Below are 21,256 nucleotides of genomic sequence, written 5' to 3' on the forward strand. Positions count from 1 at the left end.
TGTGCACTTGGGGATGCTCGTCCCACTGCTAACATATGATCACTGGAATCTAAGCTAAGGCTCAGTTCCTGGAACTGTCGAGAGAAGACATTGAACAGGCCAGGATGCGTGTAGGCTGGGTCGTATTAAGCTGGAAGCTGTACTAAAAGGCTGTGAAATAATTGTTTAAATATTGTTTAAACGAGATGTCTGAGCCCTCACTAATTTTTACAGAAAGTAATGAAATGACCTTACTACTGCAAACTTACAGTTTGTCTTACCTAAGTTTGAATGTGCTTTGGAAAATCCTGCTCATTGTCTTCTCTTCAAGTTTTATGTTTTCCCTTGCAATGAATTTACCTATCTTCAGCTAAAAGATCCCTGCTGGGAGGATTCCAGCAGTCTTTCAAAAAGGAGCTCAGTAAGAATATTGAAATGTTAGGTTTAAATTTAGAGTTTCAAATAATTCATGTCTGGCTTGGTAGTTATTTTCCCATGCCACTTGTGCAAAGGCAACTGTGCTTATTGTTCTGTGGTCCAAAAATTGGTGCTTGAAAAGTAAGAAATGTACGATGAACCCATCCTCTCCTGTGAATGTCTCTCTCCTGCTTAATCTCCCCAAATTTCTTAGCAGTAAGTACTTGACAGTGCTGTATTGAAGCTGGTGGAAAAGTTCCCTTTTGTTCATTCATTATAAGGAGAATTTGGGCATCATAGTCTTTATAAACTATTTTATATGTTTTCGTGCGGTACAAAGCAATGCAATTCACAAGCCTTCTAAATAGTTTTGTATGATTTTTTCTAATTTTTTTTACAAAAATGTTTGGTTTTGAAATGTGTTAATACCCATGAAGTTTCTCTGAGGGAATAAAATGGAATGAAATGGAACAAAAGCTTTTTGTTTCAGAAATAGATTTTTGTTCTAATTTATGTTGTATTTTAGGTAATTGTTTTATGCTACCTTTTTGTTTTTACAGTATTTGTGGTTTGTTGCATAGTAGAGTTGCATAATAATACTAGAAATCACTTGTAGAACAAATTCCAGGTATTGGCAAACTCAGGTTGCTTTCCTTCAGTCCAGCTCCTCTGTGTAAGCTGAAGGTGGACTATTTGTTCTTGAACCTGTAGAGTTTTTAATGTATGAAAAATTGCTTAGATAAATTATGTACTTGAAAGTATTGTCCTTTCAGTGACAGTTTATTCTGATTTTCAGAGCTGCTAACTAGGCACAATGGTTGCTAAAGTTAGTGGATGTTGTTATAAGCCCATATATCTCATGTTAAGAATCGATTTTTACATCCATTTTAAGAGATAGGCCTTAATCTTTTCAGTCAACCAATTTCTGAAGCAGGGGTATACTGCAGATTGAGCAAGAGGAAAAAAATAAATAAATCATTGCACTAACTTTGATGAACCTTCAAAGCTCTCCTGGTTATAATAATGGTCACAGAACATCTGAAGTCTTAGGAAAAGCGTATTTTACTTTGTGCTCATTGGTAAATTAGGATTAATTGCTAGCTGATCTTGCAGTTGATATGTAATTGGCTCATTGTCACTGAGCAGGCTTAAGAGGAAAAACTACACTGGTTATTGCTTTGGAAGTTAAAAAAGGAAGTCTCTGCTATGTTTGAAATGAAAATAAAACAGCTAGAGCTTGACCCATTGAAACACTTCATACTTTTCATTGCTAGCAGGAGATCCTCAGTGAGGCAGATCAAATGTAATTATCGAGAGAACATAAAGAAAACATCTTTGTTTGCCCTGTTGTAATGAGGACAGCTCAGCAGGATTGGTCCTGAGTGTGCTGGATTCTGACTGGTGTACAGGCTTGTATGCTGCAGAGTTAGCAGGGGTTTAGTCATTTAATTACATGGAGTTATTTTTGCTTTTGCAAGCACTAGTAACTTTCTTTTAAAAAGAGGTAAGAGCTTGCAATACTTAATGTGCCCTTCATATCCTGAAGGTGCTTCACAATTATTAAGCAATTAGTGTGAACACCACCTGGGTGTACTTCTGTCCCTTCATATGTATCTTGGTAGTAATAGATACAACCTAAACCCATAGATGTCCATTTATAGATGGAGAAACAAAGCAAAATGAATTCTTTTGGCATGTCTGAAATCCGGTTCAGAGAGCTTAAAGGAGTTTTTTCTATGTGATAGCTAATTGGTGATGAATTTGGAAATACAACTTGGTAGTGAACTCCTGATCCTTTTGGACTGGATAAGAATTTCTTAACTCCAATACTAACGTTTCTCTTCTGAGTCTTGATTCCCAGTTCTTGTACCTATCTTCTTCTTTTCTGAGTAGGAATTTTGAACATCGCTTAAACTGGGAGAAAGGCAAGAGTATTTGCACTTCGGTTTAGGTGAGAATGTTGAGTTCTTACAGGTATTTAGTCTCTAAGAAGTCTCCTATATCTAAAGAGGACAAAGAGGATCTTTCAGCAGGTGAATGTGAACAGAAACCCGATGGAAGAGGTCTGAGTTGTTCTCTAAAAAATTCTCTTGCTCACTGTGGACTACATAGGACCCAAGGGAGACTAGTCTCCTAACTTCACTATCTAATATGCTCTCCTAACTGTCTTCCTGAAAATCCCAGTATGAGTGTCTTATTAAGAACGCGCTTCAGCAATGAACACCTGTGTACATAGAAGACTATGACTTTTAAATATGAAAATAGTGATCGATACATGCCAAGAATATATAAATAACATGTCAAAAAGAAGCCATATTGCAATACAGTTGATGACATTTCTTAGTGATCACATCTTGACATTGATTTTTTTTTTTTGATACAGACTGCCACTGAAACTGCAAAGGGTTTATCAGTGGCTACAAAACTACTGAAACACCCATGGTTTTTTAGGTTTCTCAGTGTGTAATATATTTATTCACAAACAGCCTTTGAAGTTACAAACAACTTTGAATTATCTGTCCAGTGGGAAATCCCAACAAATTGGCATTGTTTTCTTTCATTTACAAGTTGAGATGAAAAGCTGAATTTCTTGGTTTTTAAAGAATTTTTTTGTAATGCCAAAAGATGATACTTAGTGCGTAAAGTTCAAATAATATCTATAATGTGATAGTACCAAACAAAGGAGGTATTGAGGATTAATAGTTACCTCATCAAAAAAATATTTCAACTTTATTGAAATTAAATAGGAATGTGTAGTAATTAATTATGACATTGCTCTGTATGAGATTCTGCCCACCACAATGCATTCCTGTAAAATGCTGTATTTCCTGATGAAACGGAAAACCGTTTTGATAGTTTTCACCAATTCTTACAGGAAAGTGCTGTTCTCAGACATGTACATAGTTCGTACTAAATAATTTTTCCCTGAACACATGGGGCATTGCATATTAAAATTTATCATTGATTGTAATCTCAATTTCTCTCCCTTTGCATAAAAACCATTTTGGCTCGAATGTTGCTGAGGTTAGGAAAAAAAAAATGTGGGAAAATTGGATGACTTCCTCTTATTTCCCCAGATTGATCCGAAATATTAAAATATTACTCCTCTCATTAAGTTACGTTACTTTTCACAGTAATAAGATGGATTGTGGGCGGGCCATTTATTGAACTGCAACACACTTCTAAAAATTGTGGCTTGTGTCTTAACGTGGCTCATGTGTAGACACGTATGCCACAGGTTCACTGGTGCCTTTTTTCCCAGTCCTTTCAGCCTCCATCCAAAAAAACGACAGATGGCAGAGTCCTTGTGTCCCAGATGGTCAGTACTGGCTTATAGCTATCTAGTGCTTGATCTTCCTAATTCATTCTTCCTTGTCTAGGTCTTCTCCTTGTGACTACAAGTATTGGTCAGAATACTTAATCCCTCCAGAATGGTTGCATGCTCAATGTTTTCAGTTTTACTGAGCATGAGATCAAGTCCTTCTGGAAGAAGAATATAGTTTTTCAGAACTGTCTTTCTGTCTGCAAATCAGACAGATTCCTTTGGTTTACATTCTTCAGAGATGTAGTTTTCTGACTTGATTGATGCTGCTGTGTGCTGCAGAATAAACCCCACAAATCAAAACAAAAAAACCCCACCCAAACCCCCAAAACCCAACCCACAAACCAAAAAAACCCCAGCAATCTGTTTTCTTTACAGTTGTATTGCTATTGTCTTCTTCTGATCCATTCACCTGAAATAGAAAGGAAAACCTTATAAGAGCTTAGCAATAAAAAACCTTCTATCTAAGAAATGAAAATATCAATGTTATGATAAAAATATTAATATTATGTTTTTTTCTTTAAGCAGAGGATGCAGAATGTTGATAGTTCTGTGTTATGACATATAAAAACATTGTGTCTTGATTCACTATGGGTACAGAAGCTTGTGAGTAAGGGTACAATCACTAGGGGCTAGCTGTTTAAAAAAATCTTAATGTAAAATTCCAAAGCATGTAGAAACATTTCCTTTGTTTCCTAAGATATCTTTGTGTTCAATTGTTTTTTCACTGTTTCTGAATTTAATTTGAGAGTTTGAGGTTTTGCTGACCAATCCAGAAACTTGACCTTGTCCCTCTGATAGAATATTCTCTCTTAATCTTTGGACTAATTTTTTGGGATGTAGTGTGGTAGAGAATTATGTGGGTTTTGTTTTTTTTTACTCATGAGTAATACATGGAGAAGAACGTTTACAAACAAGATACCAATGTTGTGGCTCTCATACTTTAATTACTACTCTAATCTCTGGACTACTGCCTATTCCAGAGTAGGTATTCTCTCTTTTTTCCCCTCAAAAAACTCCAAAACGTGGCATTATTTCACAGGGACTGATTTTTGTTTTGTGGGGGTTTTGTTTGTTTGTTTGTTTGGGTTTTTTTAATCTTTTATTTCTTAGGATGGGAAACCATATAGATCTGCTTACCCAGACCTCAAGTGCTCCAGTATTCAGCTATTAAAAGGGTTGGTTTGATTGTTAAGTCAACCTGACTGTACTTCAAACCAACTATGCATGCTTTGCTATTACGTATACTCCCTTTAAGTATGGGAGGGATAGGGAAGGGCTGAGTGCAGACATACTCGTGACAGGTAGTAGAAAATAGGATTTGACTGTTAGAGTTAAGGTTGTTTAATGGATTGGAACAAAAACATGTGTATTGGTGGGGAGAGCTAATGATTTTATGTGCCTTAAACCCAAGGATGCACCCCTAAAGAAAGTATGTGGGACATTATACCTTGTATGTGTAAAATATGGCAATAGAATTAAATAGATAACAAAACTGTCGAGTATGGATTTTTTTTAATTAGATTTCTTTGTATACCCTTTATTAGCAGATCACTTATGTGATCATTTGATCTGCTGTGTTGATACGTAGGGGTATTCCTGGAGATATTATATGAGGCATTAGGGTTGGTGCCTCTGAGGCAGGGTCACTTACTGGGAGCAACAATGTTAGAGGAAGTATGAGCTGCTGCTGTCCATAATGTAGTCGTATTACATAGAACAATTTTACTCTTCAACTTTCTTGCCTTCTCTCATCACCCTCAAAACAGTTAATTTCCTGATTCTATGTGTTTTTCTGCTTTTTGATTTATGATATTTATTAAATTCTTCATAGTTATTAAATACTTGATGCTTTGTTATTCCTTTGTAACATCTTTGTTTGACAATCTATTTATTGAAGCAGAAGATTAAGTGATAAAGTAAGGATAAAATAAATGCATCAAGATTTCCTCAGGTTCATTTTATCATCTGATGACTGCAGAACATGTTTTCAGCAATGGGGGGATGACTGAATTTGTCTCCATTCTGGACGAATCTGGATTGCAAAAGGAGACTAGTGTGCAGTTGATTTTCCATCAGGAGGAGGTAGTAGTGCATGGGCAGTAAAAAAGCAGCATGATACTTCGATGGCGTTCAAACCTTAACAGTCAGGAGAGCATAATTTCAAGATATTTGAGCTCGTTTAGCAGGCAGTGTAGACACAGCCTTTATGTGGCTCAGACTCTAGACAGAATAAAGGATGACCTGCACTAAAACCAATAAATACATTAAACAGCATGAAGACTGGATTTGTTAAGTGGGAGCAACTTCTTCTCTGTCTCATCCTCGGTGTCTTTAGTGTAAGTAAACCATAATAATCCTAGACAACATGAAAGGCAAGGAAGGAAAAATACTGAAGGTATATTCTAGAACATAACCATTTTGTCTGTATGTCTGTCCTCTTGGACAGCTAATAGGAAGAAACGGGGTTAGAAAAATTATTTTATTTTTCAACAACAATCAGGAAATAAGAAATTTTATATTGATTTTTTGTTGTTGTTGACTTGGTTTTCTGCAAAATGAAGCATTTTCGTCTTCCAGAGACTGGGAGAAGCAACACTTCACCAGTTCTACATGATTTTGGATTTCCTCCTGGCTGATTTTTTTATGTTTTTTCCTCTCTGATTCATGCCAAGAGCTATTTCAGCTTGACATATTGTAAGTGCATTTTCTGTCTATAATGAAATGGAGAAATGTGAATGATGGATGTGCAGTAGGCTTTCTCACTCCTGTATGCCTTGCTATTGATAAGTAAGCTTAGGTAGCCAGAAATGGACTTGTATTTACTTCAAAGCCATCTGGGCTCCCTTCATTCAAGTCGACTGTAGTACTGTGGGTGTCCTCTTGTCCTTGAAGTGATTCATACCTCTTGCTACAGAAGATTTCCACTTTCCTCTTTACCTCATTCCTTGTAAATAAGTCAAATAAAATAGGTCGCTTCTTTACATGGCATCTTTCAAATGTACGATACTTCCTCTTCCACAGACAGCTAGAACTCTCCTCTGTAGCTTTATTAGCTTGACGTTTAGAACACGTATTAATGTTTTAATTTGATTGCTATAGCACATACATATTGATATTACTATAGCCGGATTCTAACCTGTTGTGCCTCAGTTTTCCAAGTGTAAAGTGAGAATGGTATTTCCTTACACCATAAAGACTGTTTTGTAGCCTTGCTATTAATATCAGTAGCATTTCACATAGCGAAGGTCAGTTACTGACAAAGTATGAGTTAAAACTGAAGCTTGTCTGCTTCTCCATGTGTCTTTATGATCTTATATTGTGCATTTCACACATCCTCACTAATTCATTGGATTTTGTATTCACAGTTAAGTTTCCTCTGCCAGTGTTAAATGGCGTTTTAACTTTGAGTTTATTGTCTGGGGGAGTTCACTGCCCTGATTAGGGGAAGCTGCTGAGAAGGTTATGAGCACTATCATCCCACTCCTAACTAATGGCAGTTCAGTTTGGGTGGTAGATTTGTACTTTCATAGCAGTAGGATCTGATCTCTCATTCAGCTTTCAGATGTGTCTGAGATTCTTATTTCACAGGATAAGGTGAAGTTAACTGAAGAGTTACGGTACTTTACTTCTCCCTTTGCTTCAGCCAATTAGTTTCAAGGCGTTTTAAGGCCTGACTCAAGTTCTAAATGCTTGAATAAGACAAATCTGTAATATTTTTTTTCCTCTATTTGAGCTAAATTATGCATTTGTGAAATCAGTCAGGACAAGTAAATCTCAGTCACGTCAAGGAAATAGAAATATTTCCATAGGTAGGGTTAGCAGGTCTAAATTCTGACCTAGTCTCTCTCTGGATACAGGCTTATTTCCCATTTGCTTATCAGTGTAGAGAGCTAAGAGATGTGCTGGGGTATCAAGTGGGACATTGGGAAATCACAAACCTACTTGTGACATCCATAGATTCTATGGCACGCCAGTGGAAATACACAGTCACGTTTCCATGCTTTCAGCAGAAATCTATAAAAACCCAAACCAAACCAAAACCAAAACAGAGAGAGAAAAGGAAAAAAAGAGAAAAATAGTTTTGTTATTTACTGTTTTATTTTGGGAGACACAACATGCTTGTATCTTTAACAGTGATGTTCAGACCTGAGTTATTGTTTTGGCCACCTGGAGATGTTACTACTTGAACCTTGGTTCATGCATTAATGTTCAGATCATTAGATCTGAAAAAATACCTTGATCAAGATAGCCAGAAGTTCTCCATACCTCCAATTGGACCCAGTCTTCAAACTGAGAATGCTAGGTGCTAGTTATTTTATACAACTGCTGGATTTTTAAGAGAAATTAACAGTCTACAGTTCCCAGTAGGAGTGATGAAAACTTTTGGTTTATATTCTTTTCTTACATTCTTCTACCCCTTCTGTAGTAGCTACAGGAATTTGAGATCTTTTAAAGAGTGTAATTGCTTTGTGCGTTTACTTTTTATTGCCGATAATTATTTTAAAATGATGTCTAGAAAATTAACCTTCAGAAGCTGAATAGTGGAAATTGAATGGGCACGTAGATATAGGCTACTGGGTACCCAGTAAATTCTCGGTTTCTTATTTCTATCCTTGGCAGTGTTTTAAGCCAACAGCTGTGGAAAGAACATAGTAAATCTAAAGCTGTAAAATCCATTATTTTTGTTAAAGTACTTATTATTTTTTAAACCTACAGGCAGCTTGAATCTTGAGCACCAAGATTATCTTTTCTCTCCTTAATAATTAGCAGTATCTTGTCAATTCAGCTGTGAGATACTACCTGCTTAGGAATTATCACCTTGAAAACGTCAAATATTTAAAATCAAATGTGAGAATGTCCATAATGTGGTCCTAGGAGGGGAAACAATTTTGACATAAGATCTCATTTAAATTGAAGATACCATTTATTCATAGGATTACTACAGACATAGTAAGTTGTTAATTTTAAAGTTCAGGTCATTAAATGCGTGTTTTCCCTCACTCTTCTCTGACCTTTAAAGTGGATCATTGCCTTTCTTCTTTCTTCCTGAGAATCTTCAAATTCAACACAAAAGATGCTATCAAAACTCTCTAAATATTAAAAATCTGACCATGTTTACAGTTTTCTATGGGATTCTCTAAGAACATTTACACAGAATTATCACCTGTTATTAGATGATAGTGATGTCTTTATTGACCTGAATTTTAAACAACTCCTTGTTGTCCTCTCAAGTCAACTTTAAGGTTATACAAATTTAATAGCTTTTACAGATGCTCCAGTAAACATCTTAGCTTGAATATTAGGCATCCACATTTTGATGGAGTATTGATGGGATGAAGAAAACATTGCAAGAAGAATAGCCCACACTCGGTCATAAGAAGCTATTTCAGTTCTGCCTTGGAACAGGTCAAAACATGGAAATGCAAAATTTCTTTTGCCTTGGTCCCTTTCTTTTTGGATCACGCATTCTTTGCTACCTTCCTTGGGAGGCGTAATATGGAGATTTTTATTTATTTTTTTTAATAGATGATTGTTGTAGAAAGCACATCAGCTAGATGCTTTTATAAAATAGAATGCAGCTTGGTGTGAAGTGCAAGCAAAAGTGAAGTTTAGCAACAGTTTAAAAGCACGCTCCGTCAAAGAGACAGGCCCTGTTGCCTGTAACAACAGAATAACTCCATCAAATGCATTACAAGAGAACAACTACACAGTGTTTTCAGTTATTTTTGGGAATGCTGATAACAGAGGAAGGTCTCCCCAAAGAGTGTTTTAAGAGTAATGTAATTAGAGTTAATAATAATAATTGAACACATACAGTAGGGAAATTCACAGTGGTTTCAAGGAAGCTTAGTCTTTTAAACTTGTTCGTGTGTCTAAGGTCTAGTGTTGCATGAATACTCATGAATAGAGTGCACCAAAATACAAGGTTATCTTTTTTTTTTTTTTTTTGCTAGAAGATTTGTACTCGTTTCCAGTGCTTTAGATTAGAATGTTAGAGGTTAATAAAAGGAATCACATGGTAGGTGTGAAGATTTAGATTCTCAGTGTGTGGAACTGGTATATGGGTAAAAATACATCAAGTTTTTCTTTATTGATCCAATCCTAAGGATGCAACACTGACAGATATTTCCTTGGCAATCCACAGATTCAATGGCTTATTTATTTTTACAAGAAGTAATCATAGCATACATTAACTATTAACATGCAATTAGTATATTTTTATTCCGTTCCATGTATTTTTGTAACCCATACTGTCCATTTACTATAATTCTGAGCTTTAAGAGGGTAATTTCAGTATTGGCTATTTTCACTGGGAAACTAACTATATTAGAGGACAATGCAGATAAAGGATTTATGTTCATATTTACTTTGTGGCATTACAGAATATCTTTATATCAGTAATTTTTAGAACTGCAGAAGGATGTTTACTTCAGTTCCTTTAAATAAATCTATGAGAAAATATAAAACAGAGGAAAGGAAAATAGTTTGTTAACTTCATAAACAATTAATAAGCTATAAGGAAACTATCACATACCACGTGTAAAGTAAATAACATTTAATCTAATAGTGTCTTAGTGTATTTCTACCTGTGTAACAAAATGCAGTTATTCTACCTGTAATGAGGAGGTAACATTTAACTTACAGTTTGAGCCAGGTCTGCTAATTCCAGGGAAAGTGAAAGATCCCAGTATCTACAGTCCTACATAGGAGCAATTTTTCTCACGTAGTGGGTGAAAACATGCTGACACATCTGCACGAATGTTCCCATCTCTCAGGATGCTCCACAGGAACAGAAATGTGCCTTTCTAACAGTCTGAAGGCTCACTGCCTTATTGATTCACAAGAAGACAAAGGATGTTGAAGTGCAGTTGCAAAATGTTTGTGGTGTTCACCCTTTGCTGTCTGGTTCAATGAACAACCGTGGTGTTTCTGCTGTTGTGAAGAGTTTCTCCAGGGGTTAGGGTGCTGGTCAGGGTATTACTGATACCCAAGTAAATTTTCTGCTCTGTCTCAGGCAGATAACAGCCTGTCTGCGTGAAATTCACAGACCTTTTGACAGCTGCTCTCTGGGCCTGAAGAGGTCACTTCTACATGACAGTACTGTGGAAGGGACTTGGAAGGACCAAGAATGGTAGATCACTGATAGCAGGTGAATTGCTCCGTAACGCATACATGATAACAATTTGAGGTCCTTGCCTTTACTGCCTATCCTGCCAGTTGAAAAGGGTGCAGTAGTAGAAATAAAATGAAATTCATACTGTTCCTCTGCTGCCCATATTTTAGAGAAAACTAATGTTCTCCAGATGATATAAGCAAATACATTTACACAATGTTCTATCATACTTAGATTATGTGTTAATGCATTAGTGTTTCGCAGTTTAAAGTTGTTGGAGTAATTTATTTAGTGTTTTCTAAAGGTCTGTGCTTCGATGCTGAAAGCCTTACATTTCTACACTGATGATAAGGAATGAAAAAATACCACACTTGGGTTGAAACCACAATTTTTTGGTTACCAGTTTGGTTTTAGTTTACAGTTGGAGATGCGTGGGGTAGATCTTACAGGGGAAGATGTGTATGTGGGAACAAGGGAATTGAATTCCAGCTCTATGCCATATTTCTTTGGCTAGATTGTTTTCATGTCCTGCACTGTGTCATTCAAAATTAGCATAGTTGTTCTACCTCTTTAGTGTAGACTTTAGTATGATTGCACATTGGTAGATGTACATGGATTAGAATCACAAAATAAATCTCTTTCATGTTTATGTAAGCATGAAGGTATAATCTATATTTTTCAGTGAAGTCCTGATTTTGAGCTACTTTTTGCAGTGGGCATTGTGTCTGCAAGTAATTTTCTGCTCATCCTTTCTGTGGAAGAGCTATGAATGGTGTAAAGAATCGGCAGTTTGCTCAAGCCTTGCTTCCTTGTTTTTATGAATGCGTTGGTACTTCAGCTGCCCCACTGGCAGAATACCTCCAGGCTGACTTTTTGTTTATTGCACTGCCATTTACCGTGTGCTTACAGAGCAACTCAAAAAGAGGCAGTTCTTGGTGCCTGAATGTAATAACATACCTTATAAAAGAAATGGGAACAGTTCATTTTGCTGATTGATTAAATACTTATTATTAAATGTCTTTTAAGCTAAAATTTTCTGAAGAGCTATTAAATGGTATAGCTGAATGCCGAATTTTGAAAGCACAAGCCTCTTTTCAGGTTAATCACAGGATCTCTGGATCTTTTCATTATATTTAAGGCCTCTTGAAGTGACAAGATTGATATGAAAAAATAACATGAAATCACAAAATAACTACATGTTGTGTTTTCCAAAACACTGAGGTAGCTACGTATATAATTACTTTCGGAGCTATTAAATGAAAATGCACAGCAGTATTCAGGAATATGTGATTACTCAGAGGATTTCTTTATTAAAACTCTAACTTGTATTAAACAATAGGTGTCCCCTCTCCCTTTATGCAACACCTTGTGCTTGATGATATTAAAGTCTTTTCCAAATTTGGCTAAATTAATTCTTAGGGCAAAACTGCTCAAAGGAAAGCAAAGCAAAGGCATCAGTGACTAAGCATGGACATGAGTTAAGACTGAGTGATAGTATACAATAGTAGGAAGGTGGACGAAAGAAGGTATTACACTTTTTGAGATGGAGATTTTCAATACAAAGAGAGATGCACTTCAACAACAGCATTGTCAGATTTGAATCCCACAGTTGAAGATTGTGGTCTAAACATTAAGCAAGCTCTTTTTCTCTATTTTGCCAATATTAAGTAGTTTTAATAGATTACACTGCATTTAAAAAATGTACTCTACAACGTTTTCCTGAACAGTTTACAATAACAGACATTCACAGGCTCACAGAATAGTAGGGGTTGGAAGGGACCTCTGGAGATCTTCTAGTCCAACCCCCATGCCAAAGCAGGTTCACCTAGAGCAGGCTGGACAGGAATGCATCCAGATGGGTTTCGAATATCTCCAGAGAAAGAGACTCCACAGGGCAGCCTGTTCCTGTGCTCTGTCACCCTCAAAGTAAAGAAGTTCCTCCTCATGTTGAGGCGGAACTTCCTGTGTTCTAGCTTGCATCCATTGCCCCTTGTCCTGTCGCTGGGCACCACTGAAAAGAGCCTGACCCCATCCTCTTGACACCTGCCCTTTAGATATTTATAAGCATTGATGAAATCTCTCAGTCTTCTCTTCTCCAGGCTAAACAGACCCAGCTCTCTCAGCCTTTCCTCATAAGGGACATGCTCCATTCCCTCGATCATCTCTGTAGCCCTCCGCTGGGGGGCCTCTCTCCAGTGGTACCTTGTCTTTCTTGAACTGGACACAGTACTCCAGATGTGGCCTCACCAAGGCAGAATAGAGGGGGAGGATGACCTCCCTCAACCTGCTGACCACGCTCTTTTTAACGTACCACAGGAAACTATTGTCCTTCTTGGCCACAAGGGTACATTGCTGGCTCATGGTCAACCTGTTGTCCACCAGGAATCCTAGGTTCCTCTCTGCAGAGCTGCTTTCCAGCAGGTCACCTCCTTACCTGTACCAGCGTATGGGGTTATTCCTCTCTAGGTACAGGACCGTGCGCTTGTTCTTGCTGAATTTCATTATGTTCCTCACCGCCCAACTTTCTAGCCTGACCAGGTCTCACTGAATGGCAGCACAGCCTTCTGGTGTATCAGCTGCTCCTCCCAGTTTTGAACCATCAGCAAACTTGTTGTCCTCTCTGTCCCCTCATCCAGGTCGTTGATGAATATATTGAACGTGACTGGACCCAACACTGATCCCTGGGGAGCACTGCTAGTTACAGGCCTCCAACTAGACTCTGCACCACTGGTCATAACCCTCTGAGCTCTGCCATTCATCCAGTTCTTAATCCACCTCATTGTCAACTCAACTAACCCACACTTCCTAAGCTTACCTATGGGAGACAGTGTCAAAAGCCTTGCTGAAGTCGAGGTAGACAACATCCTCTGCTCTCCTCTCATCCACCCAGCCAGTCATTCCATTGTAGAAGGCTATCAGATTGGTCAAGCATGATTTCCCCTTGGTGAATCCATGCTGACCACTCCCGATGACTTTCTGTTCTTCTACTTGCTTAGAGATGACATCCAGGATGAACTGTTCCATCACCTTACCAGGGATGGGGGTGAGGCTGACTGGCCTGTAGTTTCCTGGGTTGTCCTTCTTGCCCTTTTTGAAGACTGGCGTGACATTAGCTTTCCTTCAGTCCTCAGGAACCTTTCCTGTTCTCCAGGACCTTTCAAAGATCATGGAGAGTTGTTTCACAATAACATCTGCCAGCTGCCTCAGCACTCGTGGGTGCATCCTATCAGTGCCCATGGATTTGTGGATGTAAAGTTTGCTTAAATCGCTTCTAACCTGATCCTCCTCGATCGAGGGAGAGTCTTCCTTACTCCAGGCTCTCTCTCCTACCTCCAGGGTCTGGGGCTCCTGAGGGCTGGCCTTCGCAGTAAGGGCTGAAGCAAAGAAGGCATTCAGTAACTCCACCTTCTCTGTGGAAACATTCAACAGTTTAATGTTTCATTCTAACTTATAATTCTGATTATTTTAAGTTTCTAATTTGTCTTTTTGTAGTACAGCAGTTCATGAAGAGTTAATAAGGCACTCCTTCCCTCCTTCCCTCCTCTACTACCCTCCCCACAAAGAGTAATCAGAACTCAAAGTAGGATTCTTCCATACTGAAGGACAAATACATCATTCGAAATTTCAGGTGCCAAGCAGCATTTCTGCCAGAAGGATATCTATTTCCAGACAGGTGCAATATGTTGTAGCAATGATCTGTAGTAAAGCCTATATCAAACCAAGGAAGAGGTATGTTTGCATCTAAAAACTCAGCTTTTACACCAACAGATTATTATTATTATTATTATTATTATTATTATTATTATTATTATTAATTATTGTCTTCTAGCATCTGTTTTACAAAACTTTTGAGTCACCTGTGGGAACTGTGAGGACACTAATGGGTTGAATGTGTCTGGATGTGCATAATAATATATAGTGGAGATGGAGTGCATGCAAAATTGGCACAAAAAGACACAGAAAGCTAAGGCAATTGTGCTTTACATGTGGTATAAGAGTGAGTCAGAAGAGGCGTTTAATAATGAATATTATCTGAAACACAAATGGAAAATTCACAGCACAGATAAAAAAAATTAAAAAATTATAAGGCAAACTGTGCCGCAGTTTGTGTGGTTGGGGTTAATGAGAGCATGATTTGTACCTAGGGTGCTTTAAGTTTAGGAAGGGACCTAAATCAGTGTACTAGAAATACCAGATGGAAGTAATAGTTGATGGCAAACGCAACACAGGACTGCATTTGATCTGAGTGGTGCTTTGGGCACTGCAAAGTTTTCTGCAAGCATAGTTAAATGGTCATGCTCAGTATTGAAAGAAGTGCACTGAAACCTGTTTGTATAAGCATCTCAGAGCACAGAGCTCTGAGAAATTCTTTTTGTGACTGAATTGTTCATTTTCATCAAATCTTCCAGGTATAGAAGGCCTCAGGTTTTGAATCGTGTGTATAGGAAAAATGACGGGGTTTGAAAATGAGAACTTGGTTGCCTGTCTTCACCCAAAGTACAGAGCGAGTTATTTATTTTGAGGAAACTAAAGACCTAGAAAATGTTTACGAAACTAGATATTCTGGAGATCATTGCTAACAAAGAAAACATAACATGTAACCATAGTGGTTGACAGTGTCAAAGTGAATGCTAATTAAAAATGTTTCTTGAATTACAAGCTTTGTTATAAGTGGCAGAGCACGAAGATTATTTGCTTTTGGCAGCAGCCATATTTTTGTCCATTTTTTAAGGAAGCAGAAATGGATTTCCACTCTTATACATTACCATGACTATTGAGAAGGTTGTTACCATTCTCTGAGCCTGAGAAAACAGACATGGAGTGTATACGTGATTTCCCAAATGCACCAGTAGGTCATAGATGCAAGTTTCTATGGTGTACACGTTTGCTATGAACATTAGAAGCTCCATTCTGATTTTAGAAAGAAATACTCTTATTAATTAATTGAGGTGTTAAAAAAATGAAAAAAAAAGAATTCATAGAAAAAGAATTCATCCTTTTCCACTGGTTCTTTTAAATCGCTATGTTGGTAAGTGAAAGTAAAACTGGAAGACGTATGTTGCATTATAGGTTTTTTTTTCAGCTTGTAATAGTTTCTTCTCCAAACTTTCCTTAGGTTAGAGTCATAAAAAAAAAAGACTCCCCCACTTCCTCCCTCGTGCCCAGTATTGTCCCTGCTCATTATTATTTGCCAAATGGCAATGTTGTCCTTTGTGGCACACAATACACAGGTGAAGGCAGTCACTGCCTGTGTCTGTTAGGTCAACAGAATTCCAAAAAGATTTCCTTTGTATTTTCCAACATATAGAATGATAGTGTGTGGTCTCTATATTTAGATTCAGAAAAAGCTCAATTTCTAATCAGCAATGTATTAATGGAATTCAAGGCTGGAGAGTTTTTGTGTGGTTTTGTTTTGTTTTGGTTTTTTTTCCCTCCACACTCAATGATCTTTTTATTTTCTTGCTTTTTCATTCCAAATATTGAATAAGACTATTTGGTTGTTTCAACACTGACAGAGGATGTACCATCTCTCAGATATTTTTAAGAATGTTTAGTTCTCCATTCATTGGCATAGAAAAGAAGTAGCAACGAGACCATTCTCACTGGAGGTACGCTTATCCTTTTTACAAGATTTTTTAGGATCGTGCGTGAGTTTTCATCGTATTGCTTTTATTGTTCTGCACTGTGGCAAATTGGTGCTTTGTGGCACCAGCAGTGGACCAAAACGTCCATAAAACTGAGTGGCATTGGCTGGTCTGACAGTATAATTTGTCTACTAAAAGAGAAGTGTTTAGCAGAGTATGTAATTGTGCTTTCTAGATTCAGTCAGAATAATATTCTAACATTTCTAGCTTTTAAAAGTGCTCCTTAATGACCAGTAGCTCCGTTGCTACATTCCAGTATGCATACAAAATACAAAGGTGAATAAGACATCAGCAACCTTGTCCTTAGTATGCAGACATAGATGCAAGTCTTGCAGCTTACTGTGAGGTGACAGGTGCTTGATAGTGCAAGCAGCACAAAGGTAGCTGGAGCTGTTACTACATATGGAGCTGTCTGCTAACTGTCCGGAATTGCAGTCTTCTGTTTATGAGACTGGCCTCCCTTGAGGTTTTTTTCTAATTTTAACAGGAGCTGCTTGGTTGAGGCTGACAAAATTCAGCCAGAGATACAATAGCAAGATGGATAACATGTAATCAGAGAGTAACACTCAGGGAGAACCTGTGGTGTCCTCATGCCAGCATAATGACCTTGTGTTTATTAAAATAAATATCCCCAAGCAAGGCAGTGCCAAGGAGTTCAATAACAGAAATATTTTCCCATCCTCCTGCTGCTGAGTGAACAGGGTCTGAAGGTGCGACCTCTAATTGAAAGCAGTCTGCATGCTCATAACAGTTAAGGCTAATTTATTTGTTTATGACAAATAACTGCATGCAGAGTACATGGGAAAGGGGTGGTGTAAGTCAAAATTGAGATAAATTTTCCAGCTGTGCTGAGGAAAGACAGCAAATTCCCTGCATTATTATTGTAAGTGATGATGATGATGGTAAAAAATAAGAAAATAAAAAAGAGTTAAGGCAGTTGTAAGTGTTTTCCTGGTTTATAGGTAGGTTCGTTGTTCCAGTGATGCTTTTATATGGCATATTCAAATGTCTGTGGGTCTGGTAGGAATATGTGCGATGCAAACTTGACTTACCGTGTGAGACCTGAACATGAAAAACAGGAAGCTAAACTGGTTACCAGCAGTCTTCTGTTCTTGATATTATCTCCATCCTTGGAGATATTTGAGGTACTAAGGATCAGATACACATGGTCCTGAGTAAACTGCTCAAGTTGACTGTGTTTTGAGACAGGGATTGGACTTGGATGATCTTTAGAGGTTCCTTCCAACTTCAACTATTCTGTCATTCTGTGAAATTGTCTGCTGATAAAATCCTCTGTTCTCAACTGTATATATCCTCAAAATACCCCTGCAAGTGGGAAAATGCTAGAATTGTAGAGCTGACAGAATTGCTCAAGGTAATGTAGTCATCCTTGTGATGCAGGATACAATCAAGTATGCTTACGTCATTCCTGATGAATGCTTTTTCAGGAGGACTTGAATCCATGGAATAACCTGGAAGGAACTTGTGAATGTCACTTAGTGCAGCTGCTCATCGTATGGCCAGTTTAGATCAGGATTTGTTCACACAGGTTTTTAATATCTCCAATGATCGAGATACCACAACTTCTCTGGACAACCAGCTGCAATATTTGACAACCCTCATGGTGAATGTTTTTTTCCCTTGCATCTAAGCAGATTACCCTTGTTGCAGTTTGTGTTAATCTCCTTTCATCTGGCACTGCTGAGGAGGGTCTGGTTCTCTCTGTATTCTTGACAGCTTCCCGTTAGGCAGTTCAGGTAAGATCTCCCATGAGTTTTCTCTTGTGAAGACTGAATAACCCCAGTTTTCAGCCTCTCCGTGTACGTCATTTGCTCTAGGCTCTAAATCATATTGGACTCACTTCAGTAAATCAACATCTGTCTCGTACTCTGTCTCATACAAGAAGTAGACATGGACAACAGTTGAATCTCACAACTGCTGTAGAGGGAAATAATCACTTTCCTCAATCTGCTGTCTGTCATTTTGCTAATGCAGCCCTGTGTGCGGTTGGAATGGGTTACTCCATCCCAGCGGCAGGACTTTGCATTTGCCCTTGTCAAACTTCATTAGGTCTCTGTCAGCCCATGTCTATGGCATGCCAAAATCCCTCTGAAGGGACTAATTCTGGGGATAGAGGCATCACCATTTCCATATTATATTTTACTGTGCTATTTTCCACATGGTTAGGGTTTTTTTTTCTTAGGACTAACTTGGTTCTTCCTTTTGATGCAGTTTAAATCTGTCACTATTGGTCACGTAATCCCTAGGCATGGAAAATCAATTCACGTTGTCCTCTTTGCAGCAGCTCTTTAGGTATTTGGAAACTTATCATAACCTTCTCTTTTCTGGTTTTCTCTCCTCCTCCCTTTTTCACAAGTCATATTGTCTTTGTATTTTGTCTTGTTTCCTCTGGACTATCTGCAGTTTACCCTCATCTTTATTGAAATGCCTGAAATTTGACACAATATTTTGTGTGAGTCTTCATCCTTGATAAGTACTGTAGAGGATAATTTCCTACCTTTTACAGGCTGTGTATTAGCAGATACATCCCAAATACAATTTACTGCTTTTACAGCAGCATGAAAATATGTTTAGCTCCTGAACCATAAAAACTTCCAAATCCTTTTCTGTGAAACCATTTTTCCATGCTGTATTTGTGTAGCAGGTTACTTACCCTAGATTGAGAGTATTGTCCATGTTTAAGGGTAATTTGGTTTGCTTCAGTTTAGCTTTTCAAAGCATAGTTCCACATTGTCAAAATAACTTTCAATTCTAGGCCTGTCCTTCCAATTGGCCGTCACGTTTTATCTTTCAGCATCCTCATCGTTAATGAAAACACTGAGTAGGCCTGAATCAATGGGGAACTTCAATAGATGTATTGTTTCATTTTGATGAAATGGCATTGGTAGTAACTTTCCGAGAATTGTTCTCTAAGTAGCTTTGCCTTGGCACTAATCTGTTTTCATCTAGACTGTGCTTTCTCTCCTGTTTATGAGCATATCAGATGAGGCAGTGTCAAAACCCCGAACTCAAATGGTAGTATGTGAAACCTATGTAAAACCTTTTATTTTGTCATAGAAAGTAATTACTAGCTGTTACTCATTTAACTGTGGGGTTTTTTTCCCAGTATTTTTATGAGAACTGCAATTTAGTTCAAAATCTGAAACTCCTCAGCTTTATTTTTTCCCCAAGTGTACAAACTGTGTTTGCTCTCCTCTGGTTCCACCTCTCTGCTATATAGAAATTTTGTCATAAAATAAGATGTCAAGCATTAGAAAATTGTCATAGGACACTGTATCTGTTGCTGAGCAGTCTGTTGCACACAGTATTCTTTTCCCAATAGCCAGCTATTTAATTAAATTTCTTAATTATCACAAGGCCCAATTCTTTCTGTTCAGCTAATCTTCTTATTTTTGTAACCTGTACTAGGCAACCAGGTCCTCCTAGAGGTCTGAACACCTTTGTAATACTTTGATTAGTATGCGATCGGCTTAGGTGCTTGGCATGCAGACTCATTTTCCTTCCTTTGTTCCTTGCTGTGAATATTCTACTTCTTCCTAAATTTTTAGGGTTAGTCACAATTTTTCTGCCTCTCTACAGGTTTCTGTTACTGTCTCCCCTCAGTCATGAGGAGGCGTGTAATTTGGTAAGCAAAATATTTTTTGATCTATCTGGACTCTATTATGTGTCATGAAACACCATCCTGTGGTCAAAGGAGCCAGACCCTTTCTGGACCCTCCTCTGCACAAGCACACATTGTCTTCTTCGGGACACATCTGCTTTCAACTAAACCCTGTCCCTTTTCCTGAGAGGACTGAAAACCCATAAGCTGATTGCATCACCCCTTACGCCACTACTGTTTGCTTTATAGACACCTTTTATCTTCTTAAGAGAAGTCCCTGGCAATACCAGTATCTGCATGGATTTTTCATATTCACCAGATGAATTCAGTAACCTTAGAGGAAATTTCCAGATATAGGTTTCTAAATGACAGAATATCTCCCAAACCTTTGTGTGGGTTGTATAATGAACATTTCAAAATGGAGTTTTCAGAGTTGAAATAGCCTAATTATAAAAGGAACTGGTAAGCAGTTTTCAATCTGATTGCTTTTCTGCTCCGGATTTCTGTGTGGCTCCGTATTGACCACAGGTGCCTGCCAAGCTAATATTTGGTTAGGTCATCTCATCAATAAACAATGTCCTTCCAGGAAATCACTTTAATTGAATTAATGTGGCAAGTCAAGTTAGGTCAGAATTGGAATTCAGTAGATATTTGTATTGTGGAGAAATTTGTTAATTACATAGAGTTTTACATAAGGGATCCCGTCAGAGAAAGGCTTTAAAGGGGGAAACAAAAGTGTCCAACTGTAATCAAGCCATCAATGCACATTTTGTGAAGGCAGAGGTAATTAACATATGAATTCCCGTATGAAATAAAAAAAAAAAAAATTAACCATGATATTTAAGTGGAACTTCATTGATGAATATAAACCCCAAATAGCAAAGGTAATTGCAGAAAAGAAACACTCATACCTTCAATGAAACAGGGTCAAGATAAAACTCTGTGTATGATTGCATAGAGTAATTCCTGAGGAAATACTAGAATTTAATGCAAGCCACTTAACAACAGTATTTGAGAGACTATCTCTACATTCCTTCCACTCTTCATATTAAATATATGAAAAACAGGCAGGCAACAGCATTGTACTTGTTCACAATTTTATTTTAATAGTAAACATCTGACATGACATTTTAAAGTCTGCCAAATTTAAACAA

The sequence above is a fragment of the Rissa tridactyla genome, chromosome 4 (assembly GCF_028500815.1).
Source record: "Rissa tridactyla isolate bRisTri1 chromosome 4, bRisTri1.patW.cur.20221130, whole genome shotgun sequence".
Lineage (NCBI taxonomy): Eukaryota > Metazoa > Chordata > Aves > Charadriiformes > Laridae > Rissa > Rissa tridactyla.